This window comes from Grus americana, chromosome 7 (assembly GCF_028858705.1).
Source record: "Grus americana isolate bGruAme1 chromosome 7, bGruAme1.mat, whole genome shotgun sequence".
Lineage (NCBI taxonomy): Eukaryota > Metazoa > Chordata > Aves > Gruiformes > Gruidae > Grus > Grus americana.
In genome coordinates this window covers 22,661,546-22,688,739 of record NC_072858.1, presented here as the reverse complement: position 1 = coordinate 22,688,739, position 27,194 = coordinate 22,661,546, and positions in this window count along the sequence as shown.

The following is a 27,194-nucleotide window of genomic DNA, read 5'->3' as shown; positions in this document are numbered from 1 at the left end:
AGTCTGACTCCACCCGGCCCAGACCTCGTGCTGCTGGAGAGGCTGGAGGGAGAGGAATCAATAGCCTGTCCTTCGACAGGAGCCTCTTGGCAGGGGAAGGGGAATGGAAAAGGAGACTCACCTTTCTTTTCCCTGAACTTCCCACACCACTGAGGAGTGCAGGGTTTTGGGGACTTTGAAACCCCCAGCAAGGCATGGTGTGTTGGGAGGCAAACGTGACTTCCCAGATGTTTTCCATCCCTGGGAGCTATGATTTATATTTTTTCCTTGGACTACATCGAAATGGGAGCTCCGCCAACAGGTTCAGGACCACTAACTCTGCTTTCCACTCCACATCACTTCCCAGAGCCTCAGGATGAGAGGTATCAGCAGGCATCGGTGGCAATGTGGATCCAATTTCAAAGCACGCAGTAAGATAGACGGGTGTGTAAGTCACGAGCTGTATGTGCAGGGCTGAAGATGAAGGTTTGAGCCCTAGGAAGGCTGTAGTGTGGGATGTGAAAATCAACAGAGTTGGCAGTGAATTAGGTTAGCGAACACAGCAGCCTAGCCCTGTTTTGAGGATGCTGAAGGATAGGACTGCTGAGTAGAAAGAGGTCAGCGTTGTTGAGTCTCATTATGAAAATCGCTCTTTCCTGTTCTGTGTGTTGTTTTCCCTACCTGCACTAGGGTGTGATGGTATTTCCCCGCCGTGTGGACATGGATATGAGAGTTCCTCAGAACTCAGGATATGGGTTAGGTTTTTTTAGGAAGGTACCGTATTCTTTGTAACATTTCAGTAGCCCCTAGAACTGGCTGTCAAGAACTGGTCTATCTAGAAGCATATGGTAAAGCCATATGTACATGCGGAGATTTTAATGGTGTAGAAATACCACTATAACGTACCAGTGAAGCATTTCTACTGTGGTTGCAAAACTGAGTTGCGTACATTCTTACTGAATCCAAGTGTAACAAACTACAGCTATAACTCAATTTTTGCCATTATTACTGCATCTTCAGGTGTGGTTTTGCCAACCAGCTATCGATCAAAGTTTAAACCCTAGCTACCAGAGTTGCTCCATGAAAGATGTGCAGCCTAGGAAAGGTCTGAGAGAGACGTTAGACCAACAGTAGCTGCGGCAGAGCGACTGAGCCACAGGTTGCAAACAGCTCAACAGTGCAGCCAGGAGCAGAACCATGTTCCCAGAGCTCCAGCTCCCCTGTGCCAAAATTCCTGCTTCTCCTGGCCCTGGTTGACTTTTGCAGTGGTTCTCAGATTCAGGAGGTTGCCTGCAGATAGAGGGAATTTGCTGTTTCCACTGGCCTGGCAGAATCTTTCCTTATCAGTTCATATTCTGTTTGGATCCCAGTCTAATTTGCTCAGTCATCACATTCCTACCTTCCTTCCCACTCGTAGGGGAAAAGGGTGTTTTCCTGCCACTGCTGAAACCTGTTGTGCTTCCTGGCTGTGATGGGGAGAGGAGGGAGGGCAAAGAATGAGATGTTTCTAGGGAGACTGGTATTCAGGAGTGCTGGTTAAGGTGGCACAGGGGGATGTTTCAGCTCCAGCTGTGCTGCAAAGCAGATCTGAACTGGTGAGCAGAGGTGAGGGGAGAAGGCAGCGCAGGGGCACGCCTCTGCTGCTGCAGTGCGGGTCTGAGCAGCGCACCGAGCACAGAGGGGGAGTGGGGAATGCTGGAGGAAGAATGAGCACGGCAGGGCATTCTTGATCAGACCCACTAATTAACTGCTTGCTCTTATTTTATTTACTCCAATCTTTCTATTTTTGCATCATTTGTTTCCCTGTTCAAGCGAAACAGCGAGGAACTTTTTAAAATTTAAATTCAGAAGTGCTGGAACTGAGCTCCTGCTGGGGAGAAAGTCCTGGAGCTCTGCTCCTGATGGCTTTTGGGAACGGATGGCAATGTTTCATTGTCTCTCGCTCCCTTCCAAAGGCAGGTACCATTCTGCTCTGTTGGGGCACGTGGCTCTCATTATGTTACCAAGCCTCACAAGCATGGGAACGGAACTGCAATGCCTGCTGCTATTTGAAAGACCCCTAAGCTTGCATTTTAGTAGGTAACAGACATTTTCCCATCATAGGCTTTTCCTCACTTTACATCTATCTTTTCCTTGTGTACTGTTCAATCCTCTTGCACTGTTTTATTGTTTCAGATTCGTGGCATATAATTGTTCTGTATTTTTTTGGGAGATGTTAAAGATACTATCCAGATGGCTCAAAGGTGCAACATGGTCCTGGGCAGGATTTAACTAAAAATTACAGTTACATGCCCAGAATTTCCTCTTTTAAAAAAAGAAATGCTAAATTACATCTCTTTTGTCAATGTGCTTTGGGAAGATAATGCAGTATTGCTGTCCCCATTGCATCGATAAATCGTGGCTGGGAGAAATGGTTCACCCAAAGTCATGGGAGAAGTCGGTACTAGAGTCAAGAGGTGAATAAGTGTTCCTGGTAGTCCATCTGTTATATCGTATCCCCCTTCCTACAGAAAATGGGTTTTCTTCCAGCTTCTGCTTTCCCATCCTCTGAATCTCCCTCAGATTTCTTGATCAAGCCTCCAGGAAAAGAAACTGGCATTGCGCTGTGAGCTGAGGATTAACAGAGTTTGCTTGGGTCCGGAGTGAGTGCCTTCTGTGATTTAGTCTAAGGACTAGCAGCTTCGCCATCCAGGAGGTAGTCATGAAACACCGCAGTCGGTGAGACTGCTCCTCTGTCAGGACTCAGTAGGGCTCCGTAGAACAGGAGCTGCACCTTGAACTTCCTCTGTAAGCTGTGAACTAAAGTAACTGTGAAAGAAAGGGTGTGATGGGCCAGAACCAAAACTCTTAAATCTCTGCATCTTACCCCACACACATTATGTTTCGCCTGGCAAGTGTGAGGACCTTCAGCCCAGATGAACCTTCCAGCATCCTTTCTGTAGTTTCTTTTGCAGATCTGGATCACTTGATCTGTAAAGGGGCTAGATAAAATTAGGTGCTCAGGTCCTTTTGAAATCCAATGTAAGCTGGGCATCTCTCACCCTTCACTTAGTTTAAAAATCTCTAGCAGTGACTAGAATGGACTCATCAGAGCAGGCTTCTTTGAAACACTTAATGCCAGATTTCTTCAGTCATTAATATCTGATCTGTGTGCTACTGGATCGCCCAGCAGTGTTAATGTGATTGATTGAGCTGCAGGTATTGGTGGAATTTCTGTTCAGCGTGCTGGAGCGCATGGTAAGGTCTTAAGTACGCAATGTTTTTATGCATTACAGGATATGCGGGAGAGTTATGCCTGGGCAAACATCCCAAAATAGTGGAATGGATCTGTGACTCAGGTTGTTACAGATTCTTTAGAAGAGATATTCCTATGGATATCTTGCCATAAAATGCAGCACTCCCGAGGCTGTTCAGATTTACATTCCGGATTTCTCCCTGCAACAGCCCAGTATTCCAAAGTTACAAAGGAGGTAAATGCTAACCCCCTTTAATTTAGAGGTCCAACATAAAAGCTTATTCCTTATTTATCACAGATAATTCTTTCAGTGGTGCTCATCACTGTAATATCCTGCTTTCTCTCCTTGTATCTTCCATCCTTCTTTCTTTCCTTCCTTCTTCCTCTTGCTCTTCTTTTTCCTCCTTTCTTCCCCTTGGCCCTCTACTTCCCTGTGCAAGTTTGCTGCCTCTTGATTAAAATGTTGACTTTAACTTGGAATTAACCTGATTAATGTAATTGAAAGTAAAAGTCTGCTGCTCAGCACTTTGGGTGATGAGTGGAGATGGATTGAGAAAGAAAGCTTTCAGATTGAATACACTTCTCTCCTCTGGCTGTTAATTGCACCGTTTACTGGTACCTGACTCACTGACCGTCAGTGTTTAGTCCAGTTAATGATGATACACAGTCCATACTTTCCAGAGATAATTAAAAAACATTCCAGCAGACACTCTGCTGCAGAGAGCTTTCCTATCTGTCGCAGTCAGCAGGCCCCAGGGGTTAGGGGTTGTAGTAGGCAGAGACAGAGAAGGCTGTGCTCTGGGTGCGGAGTTGAGCTGGCCTTGGTTATGCCGCTGTTTTGAAGGGACGGTGACTACTTCATGTGTTGGCTTTGGCATGTCTGTCTCCTGACTGTACAATATTGTGTGTGGGTGAGCATGAAGGCTTTCTGGGGTTGGGGACTTATTTTCGTGCTTCCAAAACGCTTTGGCTAAGACATAGGATTTGTAAGTAGAGCTCTCTCCCCGCAAAGTCATTTGAGCTCTTATCCATAAGGGTAACTCAGCACTGAGATCAGTGAGAATTAGGCATTTAAAGGCTTTGTGCATCTGGACATTGGTCTCTTGTGGCGTACTTTTACATCTGCAAAACAGGAATGCTCAGACTTCCTTACAGATGGGGAGCTCTCAAATGGCTGTGGACGGAGATTTAGAGAAAATGCCTTGGCTGCCACATCCCAGAGACTCCCATACACTGAAGTGGTAGTAGAAAAAAATTTTCTCCAAATATAAGAATCCATTTGGATGCAGACTGGCAAGGGATGTGGTGAGAACTCTTATATTGCTGAAAGAAGTATTCAGGCAAAACAGGCAAGCTGTACCAATGCCAGCATTGGTTAATATATTTGCTAATGACCTGAAAAAGGAATGAACAAAGGGAAGAGGAACTTGTAGGTGTGACAAAGGTGGGTATGCTGATCAAGATCAGGAAAGATGACAACTTGAGGAACCTGGCAGCAGTGGACGAGTAGGTAACAGAAAGAATAGATTTACACAAAGAAGGAATCCTGAAATCATCTACCCTGCCCTGCTGAGTGAGGCACATGTTGTACAGATGACATAAGAGAGTGAGCTTTGTTCCAATAGCTAATCACTGTAAATTAAAACTGTGGGACATATTTTTATCTGAATTTGTCTGTGTTCTAGCTTCCAAGCCACCAGTTCTTGTTAAGTCTTCCTCTTCTAGATTAAAAAAGCCCTTTTATACCTTACGTTTTCTCCCTGTTCAGGTATTTCTATGTTGGACTCAGTGTAAGATAATGCAAACCAAAAGCTATGATTTGCACTTCTTGTATGCCTTATGTTGTCAACTCAGGAAAAAAAAGCTAGGTGTCACTGTGACCAGCTCAACAAACGCAAGTACTCAGCATGTCCTTATCCACCCTCTCTTGTCCTGCTGCCGTTTCCCTTTACACATGGGCTATGTGCAGTGACCTGACTATGAGCAGTGTTGAAGCTCTGGGGAAGAGGACGAGATTTTAATGAGAGGAGTGGGGTTAGTGTTTATATTACAGTAGCAATGGAAAGGCTCTCATGAGATCAGAGCCCTTGTCATGATAGCTTTTGTGTTTTGGTGGTGGTTTTTTTAATTAAAAAAAAAAAAAAAAAAGTAGATTATATCCCAGAGGCTCTATAATCCAAATGGTCTGGAATTTGGGAAGACTGTATCCTCTCACACATGCGGAATCAAGATCTGGATTTTGAGCCCACAGAGGGGAGCAAAATGAGGACTGCAACCCTCACCTCTTTCCCCTTGGTCCAGCACTGGTAATGTAAGAGCCTCCTGCATCTTGGGTAATTTTTAAAATTGGTATTGCTGTGCAGAAAAAGAGTGAGACAGTGTTGGGGTTGGTTTTTTTTTAAATACTCTTCCCTATTCCCGAGAGACTAGGAGTCTGCATGTAGCAGTGGTGTATTTCTATATATAGAAATAAAACTTAAATAATGATAATTGTAAATGTTAGGGGCTACAAGGCTCCTTTCCTCTGAGCAGGTAACTCCTCTAGGGGATTTTCAAGCATTTAAATCTGGCCCATTCCAGACACAGTATCAGGTTAGGTATTTGGTCAGGATGCTTAGCCAAAGCATCCGAAAATACCAACTCCAAGAGGATGGTTTCTTGTCCTACTTCTCTATCTAAAGGCATGGGTTGAGGGGTGGGGGTGGTGTTTGGCTTTAAGTGGAAACTTATCTGGTAAATCCAAGCTTTAAAAAAAGGCAAAACTTTGGAGTATGAATGAAGAGCTGTGTCCTGGCTCTGTTCCACAGTACTTTTCATTTTTTACTTTCCATTCCTGTATCTGCTTTAGCCTTTGTTTCATGCTCTTTTCCATAGTTATACCATCTTCTCTGACCCTTCTCTCTGCTCTGTATCTCATCTGCTTGTACCCTTACCCACCAGCCCTAGGTCCTTTATCTTTGTCCATGGCCCCAGGCTGTCTTTATCATGGCTACCCCATGGAGTATAGGAGTGCTCTCATCTCCATTCAGCAGCAAAAAAAACAAGACTCAGAAGAGGAAGGGGACTTTGGTCAGGGCCACCTAGCAAGTCTTCGGTACAGCTCGGGTTGACCAGCCCCTAAGACCGGGAGTGCTTAATCGCTTAAGAGCTGGGTAACCTTCCTCTAGATTTTCAGTGGGATTATTTTCATTGAAAATTTTTCCCATCATACCAACAGTGCTTAGACGAGAAGAGGGACAGTTTCCTTACAGTGGGCTGGTCCCTGTCCTTGGCAGACCTATGCCTCTGGAGGTGGGACATAGCTGCACCTGGGGGCATTACTCAGGTCCTTGAGACCTGGCCTGCAGGCTGCTGGGCGAGTTCCCAAGGGACATTGCCCCGTCACAGTGGAGAGGGACACTGCTGTGGCTTGCCCTGGGCTTGAGCTTGATGCTGCAGTGAGTCTTTGACAGCACCTAAATGTGGCTGGTGGGTGAGGCTTGCTGAGGCAGAGCGCAGCGGGAGGATGCTGCCGTGGGACCAATTGTGCTGGCACCTGCGAGGAGGCCAGGCTGGCTCTTGTTTGCTATTCCCTGCACACACGCAGGGAGCCTCGTGCACTAAGTGACATCAAGGCTCATTATTTTCATCAGATGCCACATTTGTAACCTGTTACCGAGTAAATTGTGATAAAATAGACTGGAGCAGCCCAGAGTCTGACTCTGAGATGGCTGCTGTGAGCATAGCAGGCAGGTATAGGGCCTTGCAGGGCTGCTGGCTCCAGCACCTTAAAGGAGCAGGGAGCTCTCTCAGAGAGTGGGGTGCCTGGGTAAGCAGACGTTTATGATGCATCTTTTTGGCAGACGCTGTGTGCCTGGGATGAGGGTGAACTGCGTCCCTTCCAATGGTCCCAGGAGGTCATTTACCTCCCTCCCTCTCCTTCTTGCTATTGGGGAAACTGAGACAGGAGGAAAGAGTGACTCACACAATGTCACGTAGTAAATCTGCAGCTCTGTCTCCTAGTTCTGCACCCTGTGCTTGGAGCCAAGAACAGGTTCCCTACGAGTTACAATCCAAATGGCAGGGTGAACAGTTTTCACTTTTTCTTTCCCCCATGCTGGAGTCCAGATGATGTATGTGACTTGCAGTGGTAGTTAAAAGCACAGAAAAAAGGAAAAAAAAAAAAAGAAAAGAAAAAAAACCCCAGCTCATTGCTGGGGTTTAGTTTTCTGTCTTGGAAGATTCTCAAAGTCTGCCAGGGACAGTCAGGTTTTTGAAGGGGAACTTTGTTTCCATACTAGGAGATACCAACTCTGTTTTAGTTGCTTTGTGCTTCCCTCCCAAGCCTCTCCCTGCCCCGCAGATGCAGAAATATATATTTGCCCTACAACATATTATGAAGCTGGATTAGATATTATCTTCAGTTTGTATGTGGAGAAACTGAGGCAATGAGAAGCTAAGAAATTTCTGCAAGGACACCTTTGTGTCTTGGAGAATTAGGAAGCTGAGAGCAGGAGTCTCTCCAGAGCGCTCTCCCCTGAGATTTTTAGTCTCTGTTTCTGACATGCATGGAGGTACCTGCCGTGGTGTTAAGGAACAAATGGGACCTTTAGTGGAGACCAGATCTTCCAGTGCTGTGCATATATGTAATTGAACTGCACATCTTCTTATCTGACTTCCAAATAAATATGTTTTTATAGGATTAATAGATGCTGAATAGCAAATACAAAGATGCTTCACATGTGAACCGTATATGTGACTGGTGGTGCTGCAGTGGAACGTGCTGGAGGTGGTTATAATGATGTTTGTAAATACAGAGTTTCTTAGGAATTTTAATACATCAAAAAGTGTAGTTAGTACATCAAAAAGAATAGTTTTGGGGAAGTTTGACTAAACAGAATGAAGTAATTTAAGAGCAAGATAAATATTTCACCTTGGCAAAATCAAGATGGTGTGACTTTTATAGCCTTTCTGTATTTTAATCTTTTACAAATAGAAGAAAACGTTGAGGTGAAAATGTTTTCAATAGAAGTACAAACATTTATCAGAAAATAAACTGAAAATATTTGCTTCCAGATTTTTAGAGTTTAAAAATGGCTCTGACATAGTGAAATTATGAAGTACTTCATTGATATGAAAGGTACATGTTGGGTTGAGGGAGTGAATGAGCATTTTTTCTAACTTTATATGCATCTGGACTCTGGTTACCAGCTGACCAGCTCTTTACCGCAGCACTTCTTTAATGCTTACTGATCCCTTATAAATATAATAGAAGGTATGCTCTACTCTCTGCCCCAAAGGTCTTACAATTTAAATTGGCAGTTCAGAAGAAATATCTCCCTATTTCAGGAACTGGAGCATAGCAAGATCAGTGATTTGCTCAAGGTGACATGGAAAGTATAAAAAAACCAGCACCAGCTCATTCCATTGTCCGGATGAGATCCATCTTCCAAGTTACCCCCCATTTTGGGAGCCCTCCATGATTTCCAGGCTGGCCTGCTTTACTGCCCGAGTGGCTTGAGGTGGGGAGATGGCCAGTGGCTAGGGACAGGAGTGGCCGGCCAGCTCTGCTGCAGCTGTCACTGCTCTTTGCTGACAGTTGCTGTAATCCATGGTGCCTGCTTTTATGGTGCTAATTAATCTCTTTTAATTAATGAAATCCTTCTACCTCACGTTCCTCCCCTTCTTTTCCTCTTTGCCTCTCTTCACCTTCCACAGCTGAAACCTACAGTCCTCCTTGAGCAGGGGCTGATAAAATCTCCAGCCTTTAAACATCTCTGTGTACTCGTCTGTGGCAGTGCTGGTGGCTCCATCTGCTTTTCTCCTTTGGTGCAGTAGCAGCTTAATCTTCATGGCCTGTTATCTTTGAAGCACACTTGATTTCTCAAAAGAAAAACAGCTAAGCATTTTAGCACCCGCTGCTTTCCTTCATAGTCTGCTACATGTCATTGCTGTTTAATCATGGCCTGAGTTTGCAAACACTGTGTATGCAATGGTACTCCTTTGAATAGACTTATGGGCTTGATTGGGACAACACATTCAGATAGCATTGCTTGCCTGCATCTTTGCGCTCCAGGACTATGTTTCTCTTCTTTAATTTCATCCCTTAACTCCTACTCGTAACCTTTTCTCTCTTCTCCTAGGGGCACATAGTCTAATTCTTGTCCTTGTGCTATGAAGCTTGTCATTGTGGGATGGGTAAATCATGGAGCAGAGACTTGGGAATTGCAGGACTGGATGTACCCAAGCAGTCCACCCCTGCTCCGAGTTATCACTTCTGGTATTCCTGAAAAAGCAAGTATCAGAGCCCGGCTGCGCAAGCAATGCACAACGCACAACAAAAATATAGTCCTGGTCCTGCAGGACATTCAGTTCATCTTGGGACAAAGGGCCCGTTTTTGGACTCGCAGACACATGTCACTGCTTGGCTGAAAGGTGATAGAAAGTTCCAGGGGACAGAGCCATCGGCATTACAAGGGGAGATTTCCATACCTCTGCACATTTGACTGATAATCACAACATATTTTTTCCCTTTGCAAGCCCTGCCAGATATGTTGTTCTCTTTGTTAGATTTTTTTTTTTCAGCAGGTTCTTTCTCTCTCTCAATGTCTAAGTTTACAGTGCCTTTCCTCCAGCTCTAGTGGCTGATTTACATACAAAAGAGTGATCAGCTGCAGGAAGAACAGTCTAGCGGATCAAATACTAAGTGACATTAAGTGGCATCTAAATGACATTACTTCGATTCTCTGCTGAGCTATGAGTTGCTGTGTGACCATGCACAGAGTAATTAATTCCTATGCCTCAGCTCCCCAGCTGTAAAATGGGCATGGTTCTGAGTTCCTGGGAAGTCCTGCATTAGTCTGAGGCCAAAGTGAGCAGTGCCTGGGCAGGGCTGAGAAAAGGTGGTGGTGGGATTCATTCAAACACATCCTTAGAAAGCTGCTAGGAAGGCAGTTACTGTGAGTGGGAAGAATTGTATTGTGTCTTGTTTGCGTGACAGACCCATGCTTTTACGTGACAGAAGAACTGCATAGGGACCCTCTAGTTTTATCAGCTTCTGTTTTTTTTCTGTTCATCCCCATCCCTCTGGATCAGAACATGCACACAGTCCAGCGGAAGGTAGAACTGCAGACTGGCTCCTTAGCACAATGAAGGTCCAGGTGTACAAATCAATATAGGGAGATATACTGACATCAGAAAAACTTTCATGGCTTGTATAGTAGTTTGTATTTTAGAGAGAGAGAAAAACATACTTTAAAGAGTGGTGATAAGAGAGTGATGTTAAAAAAAAAAAAAAGAGCTTTGTCTTGCTGAATGCATCTGCTCACACTCGGTCTCACTTTCCTCGTGACAGTGTAAATCCAGAATTGGTCTGTTAAAGTCAACATGAAGAAATTAATTTTCAGCATGTGTTCTCTATGTACTTGGACAGAATCAAGTCATTGGTGTGGCATCAAGTCACTGTTATACCAGAAACTGCAAATGCTCTATGAAAGGCATAGACCTTGTGGCTTTAAAGGACTAGATTCTTTTCCTGATTGTGCTGATGTAAATTGCAGATGATCCTGTTCAGGTCAGGGTGAACCCTGACAGGCTGAATAAAGTCTGACTCAAGATGTAGAATTACCTGAAAAAAGAAGGGTACAACAGGGAGACCACAGAGGCTTAGTAAAAAGTCTTGTCATCTTCTCTCATGGTTGCATACAGAAGGTCTACCCCAACTTTCACTCTGTCTCAACCCAAAAATAGACCCCAAGTGTCCCTTGCAGAGACCTTTGCCTCTGGATCAGAGGTAATTTCAGTCAAGCAGTAATGTGGAGGTACTGAATTTTTCTTCCCAAAAGGCAATCTCATCCATCCTTGAAAGGAAACCTGTGGAGCACCATGTGCTTTCATGCCCCATCATGCTTCTCAAGTGGTAAAAGAGTATCGTACAGTGAGAGAGAGACCATGGGGTCTCCACTGACACCAAACACGTCACTGAGCTGCCAGTGCAATGAGAGCTGGGAGAGCTGCTGGCCTAGGATCAGATGTCAAGAAGTGGCAGGAGGTGAGAAGTGCCAGGAATACTGCTTCCCAGCTGGCTCTGGAAACAGTTTATGCCTGTGTCCGTCTGCACTCAGATCAAAGCCTCCCTGAATTATTCAGGTGCTCTTTGAAAACTCTCATCATGCAGAAAGTGAAGGCAGGTTGGCTTTACCTGCTGGTAAACAAGCACTCATTGTAAGCTCCAGGGCCAAACCAAGGTTCCTCTGCTCACACAATGACAGCGTCTCCTGCCACCTTTATGGCAGGACTTCTGTCTTCTTGTTACACCAGGTTCTTGCATATAGGTCTCAAATGTGTGGGCCTTCAGTCCTTACCGGCTTCAGTAGGTACTTTGCATCTAATTGGGCCCATCCTTGCAGTCCTGCACTCATGCATTGATACTGCCTTCCCCAGTGTTTTGGGCATGTGGAAATAGGTGCATTTAAGAACATCTACTAGCAAACCCACCTGGATGGTTCAGCCTAAAAGAATCAAATAAGATAGCACAGACTTGAGATTTCCAGGAGGGTGAGGGCAGCGTGCGTTCTGTTGTGCCATGATGTTGCAACCACTCTGTTGAAGTGATGGGGCACCAGCGCTGACCTCCATGCTCTAAGAGCAGCAGCACACAGCAGACAGCAGACAGTGCTGCGCAGCAGCCTAAAAGAAAAAAAAAATGGCCTGAGAAAGCTAAGTGAGGCAGGGTCAGAGCTCTCTGCTGTCTTTTAAGCTACCAATGGCTTCCTCTTCTAGGGACTGAGTCCAGCAATCCCCATGTTAGAAGACCTGGTTTGGTGTCTTCACAGGCAGATGCAGCTGTCTTACAAGGAGAGACTATGTGCAGTCTTCATACCACTTTCTGTATATTAAGCCCTCTGCATATCCAAGGCTGGGGTTACTCAGTCCAGCATTATCAACTGAGGTCTTTGTCATATTTCAGTTGTGTGTTTTCTTTTAAATGCCAGCGCAAGGAGACAAATTATTACATGAAAAAGTAACTTTCATTTTTAGAACGGTGCTGGACTAGCCACGTGGCTGAGAAGGTGAAAGGATTAAAAAGGAGGAGGAAACCCTCAATCATCCCCAACATCTTCTGAGATTTTGAGGCTGTCTTCTGAGTTGCCGAACACTTGCAGCCCCTATTACTAGAAGGTTCATCAGCCAAATCCCACTTTTCATCCTCTGCTGTTGACTAAGTTAACAGCTTACAGATTTACAGAGTCAGGCTGTTCTTGCAAGAAAAGGTACCAGCAACAGTAGTGCTTATGATAGTCCACATTGATCTCCTAGAATCACATGACGTTTTTTCCTGCTTGCAAGGCCTGTGTCCTTGATGTGCACAACTGCGGATGATGGTGGTCTGGAAACCCCCCCAAACCCCTCCTCATGAATCATTATCAGCAGCATCACAGAGTAACTCCCCAATAGACAGTGAAGTGGTTTGACAATTTCACACTGGGAACTGATGACCTGTTGCATTCTAGCTTAGGCAGGTATGTTGCCACGTACTACCAGGAGATGATGCTTTGAGAAAAATGCATGCTTCAGAGAGGAAGTGATTATATGGAACGATGTCCACAGCAGGGCTGCAGTGCAGGGACCTGCCAACAGTTCTTTGGCCTGCAGAGCGAGGAATATTTTTAAATATTTATTTATCTATTGTTTTGGTCATTTATAGTTTCACAACAATATCTGAGTGGCCTCAGCATTACTTGTGGTTTCTAGGCATTCATGGTTCCTGTTACAAAGAAGTTACAATCTAGTGAAAATATGTTAATTGAATGTTCCATTCTGAATATTAGCTGTAACTTGAGAGAATTAGCTTGCAATATGATCCCCATTCTGAATATCTGAAATATGAGGTTTTTAAAGGCCAAAAAATGACAGTTGTATACCTACACTTTTAAAATTCACTGTTTTCCCCATCACTTTTCAGATGAAGCACAGGAATGAAATGAACAGGACTAGCAGGGATCTCAGGGGTTATCAAGTCTGGGTTTTTTCCACGGGAAAATGACTGCTTTTCCTGCTGTATTGTAATGATTACAAAAAGTGAAGGGAGTGGTTACTATTTTTGCATGCATGCTAATACTTGCACTGCAGGCAGTTACCGAAGAGTCAGTGGTAAAGATTACTGCAGACTGTACAACCTGCAGATCAGCTAAAACCATCTTTGCCAGTGTACATTACTCAATAGCTGAAATAAAAGATTCTCTTCCTCTTCTCATGTGAAACTAAGGAACAGAAAACATTTTTAATGTAAATTTCTCTATGAAATATTGGTTGCTATCAAGAAATGAATGATAAAAAGCACACTTAAAGCCTGATTGATAAACACTACTGCCATTGATCTTGGAAGGGATTTGTAAGGATCCCATGTGACTTTAAGTAGTCCTTTGTTGACTGAGTTTCCTGATCAGGCTCTATCTTCTGTAACACACTAATATTTATCCATAACTGGGTAAGTACTGAGAGACTGGAGCCATAGAGGTATAGATTAATACATAAATACAGATTGTTATTGGATCAGATATTCACTTCATGGCTTTTGTTGTTCAAGATATGCTTTTTATACATGTTGTTGGGTCTTGAGGACAGAATAGGTATCTCCCCCTGGCTTGTGTAAAACATTTCTCTTTTAAGGAAACTGGCACAGTTTTTCCTGTTTAGCTGGCCCATGGTGCTATAAGGTGGTTGTGGAGTTGTGATCTTGGAAGGTTGCCTCTGGGATAGGGATGGGTGCAAGGGAGCAGTCTAGGATATTCCTCCAAGCTGTCCTCCAAGCTTTGGAAGGATCTGACTGGTAGGTCTAAATTAGGAGGATACATTTTGTAGTTTGTGGTGTTAAACTAAATCTAATGTGCCATCTGATGTGCTGGAGGGTCTGTCTGAACTGCTAGGTCTGTTCTCCCCTCTGTGTACCATGATAGGCAGGGCAAGGATTTCTTGCCTCTTTAAAGCGGACCGCGGTGTGGTTAGGAGATGCAAAGGCAACAGCTTTTTGCCAAGATAGAACTGCTGTGGTTCACCAGCTCAGACTTCTGCTGTAGTTTGTGCGTTCCTATTGTGCTGATAAGCATGGAGGGACAGGCATGTATTTAGAGAGACATCTGCAGAAGAAATGCACTTAAACCCCATATTTGAACACTGCCAAAGACTGGGAAAATCCAGACCAGGAATCCAAAACTTTGAAGTACAACTCTGCATCTCCAGGTGCCAGACACTGCAGTTCTTCACTGGACACCAGTAATCACGTGCAGAGGAAGAAATGTTTCTTCTTCAGCAGAGTTGCCAGTGGGAGGCCTAAACTCTGCAACGCCAGCACAATATCACCACTCCCAGGACTTCTTTGCGTTCTTCAGCTTTTCTATGGAAGATAAAGTTTTGGTTCTACTGACCCAGTTGGAAAATACACATTATATTGGATTAAACCAGAATGCATCCCATTGTTTTCTAACCAGGCAAGAGAATGTGAAAAGCAGCCCAGGCATCATTCATAAATCTCTGCCGTATGGTAGACACGTATTTCTGTCTCTTGTTTAAAGGTGGAGATACGTCTCAGGGCCTGGCTTGATGTTTTCTGTGAGGCAAGTGAGTATTTTCAAATCTTAAAGCCATAACAGCATGGAGGGGGGAATGGGGTAATGGAGCACTGGAGTGGATTGCTTAGGGAGGTTGTGTAACCTTCATCGTTGTTCTTAAAAACAGGCTAGACAAAAAGGTTTAGAAGTATTTTAATGATGGTTGATCCTGTCTTGGCAGAGGCATGGTCTTGACGATCTCCTAAGGTCAACTCTAGCCTTATTTTCTGTGATTCTGTAAAAGGATGATGATATTGTTATTTATTTTCTGTTGCTACCATTCAAGGATTCAAGGAGCACTTCTCTGAGATCAGAATCTGTCATTGCCTGGTGCTGTACTCACATGCTAGAGAAAGATGGTCCTGCCCTCAGAGAGCTTACAAGTATGAGTCAAGAAGCAATGGCTGGTATGGACAGCTGAGGGAATACAGTAAGGAGCAATGAGACGCTATTGATCAGCAGGATAGGCAGTACTCATAATACATCATCAGCCTAACTGCTGTCAGATTTTTGCAGGCATCATGGCTAAGGAGAAGTTGAAGGAGGATAATGAGGAAGCTTTGCAAATGAATTCTCCAGGCTCCCACCACCTCTGCTCCAGAGCTGGGCAGCAGCAGGATAATGGTTTGCCTCCCACTTCTGACTGTTCTTGTGTCCCTGCCCGCCGCTGCCCACTCTCACCGAGGGCACAGGTGGTGCTCTTGCAAACTTGCTTCTAGCCTGTATTGTGTCAGGATGGCAGGAGACAGAGCCAGGATAAGGCCTGGCCCTCTATCCCACATGCTGTGGGATCTCTTCCAGTGACAAGAAGTAAAGTTGATGAGTCTGTATCGAGACAGTGAAGTGACCCCCGTGCTGCTCCACATAATTAATAAATAAAGCACTGGGGGAGTTTTTGCCATGCCGGCTGCTATGACAGGGCTGTCTACGGTGCACTTAAGCATTAAATGACCAATTTCTGTCAGACTAACTTCCCAAGCCTCTCTCTCTCTCTCTCTCTCTCACTCACAAAGCTAGCTTCCTCGCTCCCTGCACTTGGAGTTTTTCAGCAACTGATGGCTCCTGGTTCATTTCTGTGGAATTAATTGGTCCCTGAATGAATTCTGTTGACAGGGCAATTTATCATGTGTTTGGGTTGACAGTGTTGGATACCGGTAAAGGGGGAGAGTGGTGTGTGAGTGGGATGAGGGGAGATGGACAGGGTGGGGGTGGGTGGGAGGATGAAGAAGAGGAGGAGTAGAAGAAAGGGGAGGTGGAGGAGGAGATTGTTCAAAAAAATAAAATGAAAGAGAGGAAAAATTCTATTCCTCTTTGGCTACCTCCAGTCCAACTCAGTGCGATGGATAGTGCAGAAAAGGGATGGGGAGAAGAAGGGGGGAGGAAGGGAGTGCCACTTGTCTCATGACAGGAGTCAGGGTGCTGCTTTTCCACAATTTGCACCATGGTTTGGGGATAAAAAAAAAAAAAAAAAAAGAAAAAAGAAAAGAAAAGAAAAGAAAAGGAAAAAACCCCCAACAGTAAAAGCTAGAGTTGTTGTGTGGTGTCTCTGGGGCTTAGCCAGAAACCTCCATGTGTAATGCCCACATCTCTACTTCTCCCTCATACCAAAGTGAGTGGGAAGCTAGGAACAAATCTGGTTAACCCTCAAAATGCTGATACGTGCCCAACTACTGTTTCAGTAGGTACTGAGTGGTGTCCAGCACCTCACAATGTGTTGGTATCTGCCATTGTGTCTACTAGTCAGAGACACCCAAGAAGGAATCACATCTTACAAAACAACATCAGGGATTTGGGTTCTGTTTTCCCTCAGTATGGGTCAGAAAGGGGTGCCTTTCAAAGAATTTGAATAAAGATCAAATAGATTTTAAAAATTATGTCTTTTCTATGAACCTTTGAGTGACCTAAAGAGGTATACTAAAGACTTGATCAGGGGGAGGTATGTCTGTGAAATGTTGGTTGCGTGCACGTGCAGAGGATAGGCTCCATTAGTATCATTTTCACCTCTGTCTCCTCCCCAGCCTTCCCTACACTGCGAGTGGGATGTTCCAAAATAATCAATGCTGAGATCAGTGGAAGAGTTATCAGTAGTTTTCCTGCTGATCTCGCTGGGAGCAGCAATAAGTCAGAGCTCAGCATTTCTGAAATTTCCATCTGGAGCCTTCAGCTGCATTTTAGCAGGACCTGCCTTTGTTTCTCAGAGCACTGTGGCTCAGTTTACCAGCGTTCAGTCGTCATCTTTGTCTTGGGACCAAATGTTTCATCAATCCAGCTGACAAAATGAGTGCCTGTATCATAAACAGCCTGGAACAGAACTGAATTTGAGTGGCAAGCCCCAAATGGGGGGTGGTGAAACGCGAGTGGTGTGGTGGTAGATGTTCTCTCTCTGATTTTGTTCAGTCGGATATAATGCAAATGCGAATACAATTCTCATCTGGTAAAAATGGTGCAACCGAGCACTAGGAGACAGACTGCTTGTTTATGGTTGTCTTTGCATTGTTGCTTTTACCCTGGGTTGGGTCAGACTTCTAGCCTGCATCCTACCTGAGAACATCTGAGCATCAGATCTTCTAGAGTGCTGAAATGGAGTAGGTAGGGTGAGGAGACGTAGGGAGCTGGCACAGTCAAAGTGCAGAGGATTTGAGAGAGACTTTTTGTGGCGACCCCCGAGTTTTCTGCCAATTAGAAAGCCAGTTAAAGTTACTGCACTAAGAGCGAGTGTACAGGAAAAGACAGCCGTGCAAAGGCATACGGGATAGAGGGAAGATTTATTTTCAAACACTTCTATTTTCGTTCTCTTGGTATGATCGCTCCAAGGAAATGGTGCAAGCAGCTCCTTCTCAGGGCTTTTGTAACAGGTTTCCGCGGTAGTTACTCAGGCAAATAAAGCTCAGATTCATCTGTAGTGCAGAGGATCAACCCAAGAAATACTCCTATTAGAGATGAGTGCATCCAAAATAACAGTTGTAACTTGAGATAGTAGGCTAAGAAGGAAACACATGAGTGTAGCAGTTTTTTATGTGAGATCCTAAAGCATAAGTTGTACGAGTTGAGGACCTGCTGTTTGTTGTAGTTTATGACAACAAACAAAAATACATATAGGAACTGACATATACAGATTGACAACAGTGGCAATAATAACTGAGCAGTGATTTTTCTGCCTAGACATCATGCAAACAGAGCTTAATCAGAAAACATAGGAGATGTATGTGGTGCTTGGAAAGGACCAGTCTGAATTGGGGGTATCTGAAGGGAGAACCTGGTTGGTTACAATCCCACAGAACAGAAACATCGTTGATTACTAATGAGAAGGTGCTTGTATAGTTGAGTGTCTTTGTATAAAGAGAGCCTCCACACAGAAATATAAAGCCTAAATCCAGGTTATTTATTAAGGGGTTTTTTTCCTCATTAAAAACAAGATTAGTAGTATTACAGTTTATGAATCAAAATTAAGAATATACAGTTGGGTAGCAAAGGCTCTGCAGCATAGTATACGAAGATCTGACAAGCTCCAGCAGCTATAAGTTGATAGTAGGTAAATTCAACCAGAAATAATGTGCGTATTTCCAACAGTGCAGGTAATCACCTGTCAAAGTATTCTAGCTAGGGTTCGCTGTATTTTCCAGCACTCAAACCTTTATACTTGGTAGCAAATGTTCCTCAGAAAGATTCTCCTAACTCAACCCTAGCTATTGGACCCGCAGCAGGAATTAATTCAAAGCAGCCCTATGGGTATCTCATATCAGAGGCCAGACAAGATGATCACAGTGCACTAGGAGTCTCCTCTGGGGTAGCTGTGGCAATGAACTTGAAAACAGCTATCTTAAAAGTCAATGCCTGATTCCAGTTTCACTTACACACTGTTTACATGAGTGTAACTCTTTTGACTTCAGACTTCTGATTGACAGTGGTGGATACAGAAGGTGAATCAAGCTTCTGAGAAAAATGGTTATGATCGGGCTGTCCTGAGCCAGTCAGGTGAACATGACATAGGACACATTAATGGAGTAAATGGGCATATTTTCACTTATGTCACTGAGCCTTTGGGACAGAAACACAAACATTTTTATAAAAAATAAAGGCCCTAAAAATTGAAAAGAGAGAGTAAAACCTGAAACAATACAAATCTTTCTGTATTGTGAAATGGAGATGAAAGGCCTCTTGTGGTTGAAAAGGCAATGATTCAAAACTGAAGTCTGCATAAAATAGTGGAGACAAAATGGACCAAAATAAGCTCCAGGCAGGTTGCATTTAGAACTAACCAGGATACAATAGGTAGCTAGCTAAGATGGCAAGGCTGATGACTTAAAAATTATTCAATATGAAGTTCCTGCAGCAGTGGCTATGATTAGAAATGTAGGCTAGAGTTGCAGGCTGAGTTGCCTCACTTTTAATGCTAAATCTGTGGATTTAGGAGTATAGGATTTGTAAGACTGGGCCAGGCCCGTGTTTTGTCTGGTCTACCATCTCTAGCAGTAGTCTCAACAGATCCTTAAGAGGAAGGCAGAACTGCGCAGTGGGCAGACGTAGGAAGCATCCGCAGTTTGCTGGGAGCTCAAGTAATCTGCAGGTCAGCTTAATCCCAGAAATGTTTGTATCTTTCCAGAATGCTTGTTGAATGTTCATAACTGTTTTGTTTTTTTCTAAGCTATAAAACTGTCCAGTCTTTTCTGGAATATTGGTAACTTCGTGTTAAATTCATGGTAAATTCAGTTGGTCAAAATACAAACGGTTGGGGAAAAATTTTAACCAGCTTTGAATTTGCTGCTTTGTAATCTAATCAAGTGTCATCTTTTTCTTGTATTCTTGTGACCTGCAGGGTCTGGTTCTGCTAAGGAAGCCTCTGGCTTGCCTTCTGGGGAGTGTTCAGGAACCATTTTGATGAACTCCAATTAAGAGTCTTCCTGACACCAGGGGATGCAGAGGTCAAAGAATGCCCTGAGCAGCACAGCAACAGACCATGTGGAGCACAGATAAAGGTAAGAAAATGGCATAATCGGAAAACAGAACAGAAAATTCCTGAAAACATGGGAGAGATTTGAATTTGGAAGGATCTTTGAGTGAATGGTTCAGCTAAGATTTCTGCCTGGAGCCCAGAAGAGCTTGATAAAGATTCTTGTATACTTGGTGGAGAAAACAACAGTGATAATAATGCTTTGTCTCATTATGTAGTGATTAATCTGGAATGGAAGTTTGCAGAAAGTTGTAGATGGTCGGATCAGAAGCAAGAGCTTTTTGTAGTCATGTGAGACTTGTAAGGAAGAATTATTGTGGTTGCTTGAAGATAAGAGATCCCTGAGTGCCTTCTGTATGCCTGTGATTCCAGTTGAGGCTATGGGAAGTCTGTTGCTCTTAAATAACCTAACAGAGGTGTTCTGAGACACAACATAAGTGCCTGATCTTGTGAGAGAAGCAGGAGACCTTGATATGTTGCTAGAGATGGCACTAGTCTGCTTAGCAATTTGTCTTTAAGCAACTCTACCTATGGCTGGTAAAAGAAATTCAGAAGACTGACTTCCCAGCCAAGTGGATACTCAGTCATGAGCAGAACTGACAGATTCTCACTGACATTTGTAGAGTCAATCTCTGTCTTTAGGACAGCATGAGTAACTTCTCATACCAATGTTGTAGCATTAACTGAGCTAGATAGGAACTCTCCAATGAGTCTGAGGGACTTAACCTCAATGTAAATAAACATCTATCTGGCTGTAGGACCAAGAAAAGGTAATGACTTTGGACAGAAAGGTAATACCTCATTGCTCGAGTTGAGGACCATAATTGATTGTATAAACAAGTTGGTTGCTATCAGTATCGTGTATTTTCAAACACTGGAGTCACATTGGAATTCACAGCAGAAACCACTGTGAGCAGTAGTCTACTACTTTGGCAGCTTGGAGAGTAGCATGAATGAGCTCTTTTGCACCATGTTTATTCCAGGGACATGAAACCCTTCTTGGAGGAGGTATGGGTCATGTTCACAAAAAGGTGATGACTAGTGCTTTTGTTTTCAGACTGTTTTCATCTCTCCTTCTAATGACCGTTTTCTTCTCTCTTTGGCCTCTTTAGTCTGGGCTGTATCTTAGGTGACTTGTTGATTATTTGAATAAGAGATGGCTGAGAAAGATCACTTGGGGGGGGAATATAGTACAATGGGGATAGATGGCAGAAACTATAGTTGTTGTTATTTTGGCCCTGCTAACCAAAACTAGAATCCCACCAGTTTTTTTCAAAGTTGATCAGTTTATGAACAAGCCATGTTAGAGCACTGCTAGTTTTGGGTGCCTGGGGAGAAACAGTGCCAGGAAAAACTTTATCCATCTTTGCTAAGCAAACCAGGTAATCAGTGGCTTACAGATTCACCGCACCTTTGTCATTTTGAAATTGGGTTAGTGGGACAAAGTGAGAGGACCTGCAATCATAGCGCTTACATATGATGAGGAGCATAAGGAAGTTTGCAGCTGTATGATTTTTGTCAGTGTATATCTTCTCTGTTACCAGCATGGGGAATTTCAAACTGAGAAGTGTCTCTTTTGGCAAATTAAGAGCATGAGAACCCTCTGCTGTTCTGGAGCATAAACCAAACTCAGTATTAAGATTCCAGCAGCCTTTTAAGGCTTTTGGTTGGGCATTTAATGCAGACTCTGATGCTCACTGTTACAGTACGCAGATATGTCTTACACCAAAACCACACATGCAATTCTGTGTATATGTAACCAAATAATCCAGGCTTGACTTCTCTGTATTCTGAGTGGCTGTGCAAGGGAAGAGATGCATCACAGCTTCTGCTTTTTCTTGTATTAAAGCCCTTCTAGATGATGCAAATCTAGTACCTTTAGTGATGTATGACTCAAAAGGAAGGGTTCCAAAAAGCCTTGTCTCCTTTCCTCCCAGTCATCTTTGAATGGAACACAAAAGTGATGAAGCCCTGTGATATAACCACATAATCATATGCCTTCCCCTGCCACATCCTTCACCATGGGTCCCAAATGTTCTGTGTCTCCCTCTCTTCTGAGAGAACAGGTGATGTCAGTCTCGGTTTGTGAAGGCAAACAGGTCTCAGAGCAAATCAAAATGTTATTGATTTTTTTGCTTTTGCTGTATCAGCCAAGGAAAATACATATGAAGAGGTAAACACATGAATAAACAAACAATAATGGGTCAAAATAGGCAATCCATACGCAAAGATAAAAATAGAAAGACACATAGAACAATATTGGAGATATCAATATTCAGGTTTCCAGAATCAAACACTGTTCTGAGTTCCCTTTAGTTTTGTTTCCACTCTCCTCTCCTCTCCTTTTGGTGGGAACTTCTCATGTGGCACCTTGACTCAGAGCAGGATTTCCTGGGGAGTCAGTAATGGCAGAGTTGTCTTCAAGGAGAAGAAATGTTCAGCATCACCAGGATGTTTCCCAGGAATGGTACTTTGTAGCCTTTCCCCCCAAAATATTTTGCTTTTACAGTTTATTTTGTGGTAGCTCTTTGAGACCTCTGGCGTGGGCCAGGAGCGCACTGTGTTACCTGCTGTGCAAACACAAAGCAGTAAGAGAATTCCTGCTACAGACAGTAATAACCTTAACCTATTGAGGGTGATCACCTGATATAGACAGAAGGGGGAGCACGATTAAATAGTTGGAGCAGAGCATATAATTTAAGTCCCTTCTGATTTATAGTAAAACTTAAAAAGAAGTTGGATGGTGAATATGTATCCTAGTTGGTAGAAGAACAGGGGAAGATTTTCCTAATGAACTTAGAGAAAAGAATTTTCAAAGAAGGGTAAATTAAAAATAAATTCATTAATTAAAGCCAAGGTCTGATTAGACATAGAAAAAACGATGGATCAGGGATCTTTAGCAACTGGTGTTACAAAAATTTTCAAAAAGGCTCAGTGTATAATATACAGCTGAGTGTCCTGAACACTTCTCAAAGTCTCCTAGTAAAAATACTGGTCTGTACATATTTATATGCCTAACTCACATGTGGATCCTTTTGAGGAGCTGATCAGAACTGTAGAAACTGAGCCTTTGGAATATTCTGACAAAGGTGAAGACAGATAATAAAACATTATACAGTTCAGAATACTGGCCAGTTTCTTATGGTTACTGGCCAGTGAATTCTCAAAGTAGAGAACTGGGATGGGAATAAATCATGGAAGAAAATCTCACTCCACTCCTGAGTGCGTCTGCAACAAGCACAGATGGCTGATGAACTAGGAAAGTGCTGGGCTGTTGGTGATTTGGGAAAGTTGTGGTGTTTGGTAAGATTCCTGAATACGGGTTACATTTTAGAGAGCTGCTTTTGGAAACCTTGGCCAAGCATCTCCCTGTATTAATAGTTCTACGGCCATTGTTTGGACTGTCACTGTGAGCTATCAGTTAGCGCTTTCTTTCCACTGTGTAACATCTTAAAGTTTCTTTTCTGTTACAGCATTTTCCCAGCTGATTTGCTTAGACCTTGTTTACATTATGTGTATGTATTCCTCTGCCAGAAAATGATGCAGCAGGTAGAAAATTTGTGTTGAAGATTCATCATCTTTCCTTGCATTTACTCTCTCAAGAATCTGGCAAACCTTTCAAAGTACGTCAGTGGGGGGGTCTGAGCAGCCACTTCTTGTCTCTTCCCAGAACGTGATTGCTTCCCAGCATCCTTCTGCTGGGGCTAATTGGTGGTGGCCCCCTTCGCTTGTATTCATACCTGCACAAAGGGCAGGAGGATCCAGTGTGCTGACATGGCTGGTGAGATTTGTGTGTTGTTCCTTTTCTGTCAATGAGCAGCAGTGAATGACTCGCTTCCTCTCTCTATTTTGTCTAACGATGAGTAGGTTGGTCAGGACAGGAATGATGTCTTACTTTGTACAGTACATAATGCACAGAATCTTTGTCTTAGTATCTCTACGTGATATTGTAATATGGTTCATAATCACAATACGTAGGGACTGTAACATTTCTTTCCATGACTGTAGCCTGTGGCTATGTTACTCTGTGTGCTCATTCAGTACCCCTTAAGCTGCCTGTTATAAGCATTCTTTTAGCAGTCTTTTCAAGACCCCAAACAATGATGTACAGATTGTATTTTGACCTTATATGTGTAGCCCAGCAAACGTGTATATGAATGCTAACTAGCATCATCTGGTCAATGTTTTACCAGATTCATCTCTCACATGAAAATCAGTACTTTGTATGCCCAGTTTGGCAAGTCTCAAACACTCAGTGAGAAAGAATTGCTTTCCTCCACCTGCAAGAATAATGACACGAGCTTAAATGTCATAAAGAGCTTTTTTGCTGTTTGTTTTCAAGTTCTTTGTCTTGTCTTTTTGACCCTGTAATTGAAGCAGGACAGTGGAACCACATGGACTCACAACTGTTTTAGGAATGCTGAGATTTTCGTCTTATATATCCTGTAACTGCAGCAAAAGCACAAAACTTTCATGAGATTTGTGAGGCAACTGTGAGAATTAGTAACGTACCATATTCTGGTTTTGTGAGAACTGGCTGGCTACTGCACTGCCAAGACAATTACATTGATACCTGCAAACAATGTAAGTGACATATGATGGCAGAGCTGTTCTGAGCAAAACAAAGTAGAAGGAGAAGAAACAGGTGCCTGAGATGAGGTTTGTGATGGGGTGCTTAAGAGGCAACATAAATCTATCATCAAGCAGCAGCTCTGTGGAAGAACAAGTTTCTCACATGGTTCAGTGGCAACCTAATGCAAATATGCAAATGATTACTCTTTGAAAAATTAGGTTAAATTCTCTTTTTGAATGCAAAAGAAATGATGAATAAAAAATTGGCACCCTTTTTTGGGGCACACAGCAGAGTTCAGAATTTTCCAGTGAAAACTGGGCAAGTAGAGATGTCCCCTGAAGTCTGATCTCTCTGGGGATCATTCCCACAGGTATCATCAGCTCCTAAGTGCCCTGGCTCCTCTCAAGCACCATGGTGTGAGCTATTGCTCTTTGCTGCCATTTTTCTTACTCTTTTATGCCTTCATAAAAAATGCTTTCCTTGACATGCAAGGCCTCCTTCAGTCAGTTTGCAATCCCCTCCTTTCCTAGTAGAGAGGCAGAAATACCCTCTCTGCTTCTCCTCCTCAGGGGGTGACCAGATAGGCAGGGTGCACGCAGGGGTTTGGAATATGTCCTCTCTCTCCTCTGTGGTATCACGGCTCAGTCCCCAGAGCCCCAGGGACAGAGCATGTCACATTTACTGCTCCTGCTACATCCTTTTAGCCACCAGAAACCCTGCATAGTTTAAGGAATCAAAGCTTTCACTTAAGATGTGAAAAAACCCCATGTCCAGAACAAAAGGTGATGCCAATTCCTTGCCTCTCACCAGAGCCGTGAGGAAAGAGCCGAGCTGCAGGCTATATTGAAAGTGAGGAGGGTAAACTCCCCCTTCCTCCTTTCCCATCCCAGCCCCAACCCAGCCCCCAATAAGGCTTCATCTCTCCGTGAATGGAGTCCCTCTGAGCACGATGCTGAGCCAGAGGAGTGACAGGTGCCTCCTGATATGCCTAAATGAGAAGAACCAATCGGAGGAACCTGCCCAGCTTTTGTTGTCATCTGGCTTTGCTCACGAAAGATGAGTTTGATTGACAGATGCATCAAGGTTCACAGTTTATTGGTTTTTGCAAAAGAGCCAGATCTGCCAATTTAGACAGGGGAGTGACACAAAACTTTCCATCTAAATGGACTAATTTTACCACAGGGAATTCCCAGGCAGAGCGCGCCAAGGCAGGCGCAGTCCTGTTTTATTTTTTAACAAGGACTGAATGACAAATATAAACGACAGTTCTGGGCTGACGGAACATCAGCATTTGACACTTCACAGGGGAGCGGTGAAATAAACAATAGGCAGAGAAATTGAATTAGAATCAGATCAGAGTCAGCTAGAGAGGGAGAGGAGGGCCTGATTCTCTACCAAATCATTTATAAAAGAGCAAACTGAATACTAAGTAGGTATAACATGCTCACATCCTGGTTTATTAACAAATTTAGCGTATTACACTTGTGTGATATAAATGGATGGCTGGACAGAGGTCGGTGGTAGGGGAGACCAATGCACAGGGCGTGGGAGCGGATAAGGGGTTTCTGTCCACGGTGATGCAAACCTCTTGTGATAATCTTGCCCTGTGTTACTAATAGACTCTACATAAAGTCAGAGAGCAAAAAGTATGACAAATTTCTCTCCTGTTCCCCCTGCATGTTGCCTGCAGAGTTCTGTCTGATCTTCCTGTACTCTGGTGCTTGCTAACTTTTGGGTACCCAGCTTTGCAGCCTTGGCTCAATTCTTTTGCTGCTATTTTTTTCTCTAGGACTTTTCAATTTAAAACAGGCAATCCATGACATTTAAGAAGAATGATTCTGTGCAGAGCCTGTCTGGGACTTCTGAGTGTGGACCGTGTCTGCTTGAGATAAAAGGTTGTCTCAGCTGATAGCGTTAGCAAGCTATTATCCTATTTCTACTCAGCTTTAACAGAGGGATAGGATATATAAACTTTCCCAATGGGTTAGACAGCTAACTGTTTGTTAGCTAGACACTGCTTGGTAGAAATTTGGATTCCTGGATTTTATGTCATGCTCTGAGATTTGAAGCGTATCTAGAGAAGTGATTTTCAATCTTTTTCAATTAGCAAACAGTAAGAACAAAAAAACAATCAGTAGAAGAATAGCTGCCAGTATAGTGCATCTAGGTCCATAAGCTCACTTTTTCCAGTTACGTTAAGAGCAGTTTCCTTAAAAATAAAGTAAATACTTTAAAAACATAAGTTAAAAACTACTACTGATCTTGATATTAGAGAAAGGGGCATGAAGATAAGGGGCTTTGGATTGATTTGCTTGTTAATGATGATTTGACTTTCATATATGAGTCTGAAAAGTGCGTATGTGGAAGCTGCCTTATTAGCTAGGTGCTAACTAACCATTGCTGGCATATTAAGGAGGTGCCAAATGCAGATCTGTAGTTAAAATTGCATTCTGGTGGAGGCTGGCATGGAGGAAAAATGCTTCTTTCTTCTCTGTACATAGAGGTACTATATCTGTGTGAAATTTCACACTGTTCAGTCTTACACCCTTTGGGTTTTCTGTTTGTCTTCCTTTCATAAATGTTCAACAGGGTGTGTTTGAAATTGGTCTCAGGCTGAAAGTCATTATGTTTGTAATATTTCATTGTCAGCGTGTCTCTTTAAAAGAGAATGATCCGTCTCCTTTTGAACAGGCACAGGGGCAAAGCCAGCACAATTCTGATGCAAATAATATGTTTTGAAAGGAGACCATTTAGAAGTGAAGCCATTTTTGTTATGTTTCATAACGGAAAGCTTATCCTTCAGCAAAGACTAGCATGTAGTTCTTGGTGAAACCACGTCCATGCGTTGCATTGCATCAAGAAAGTCCC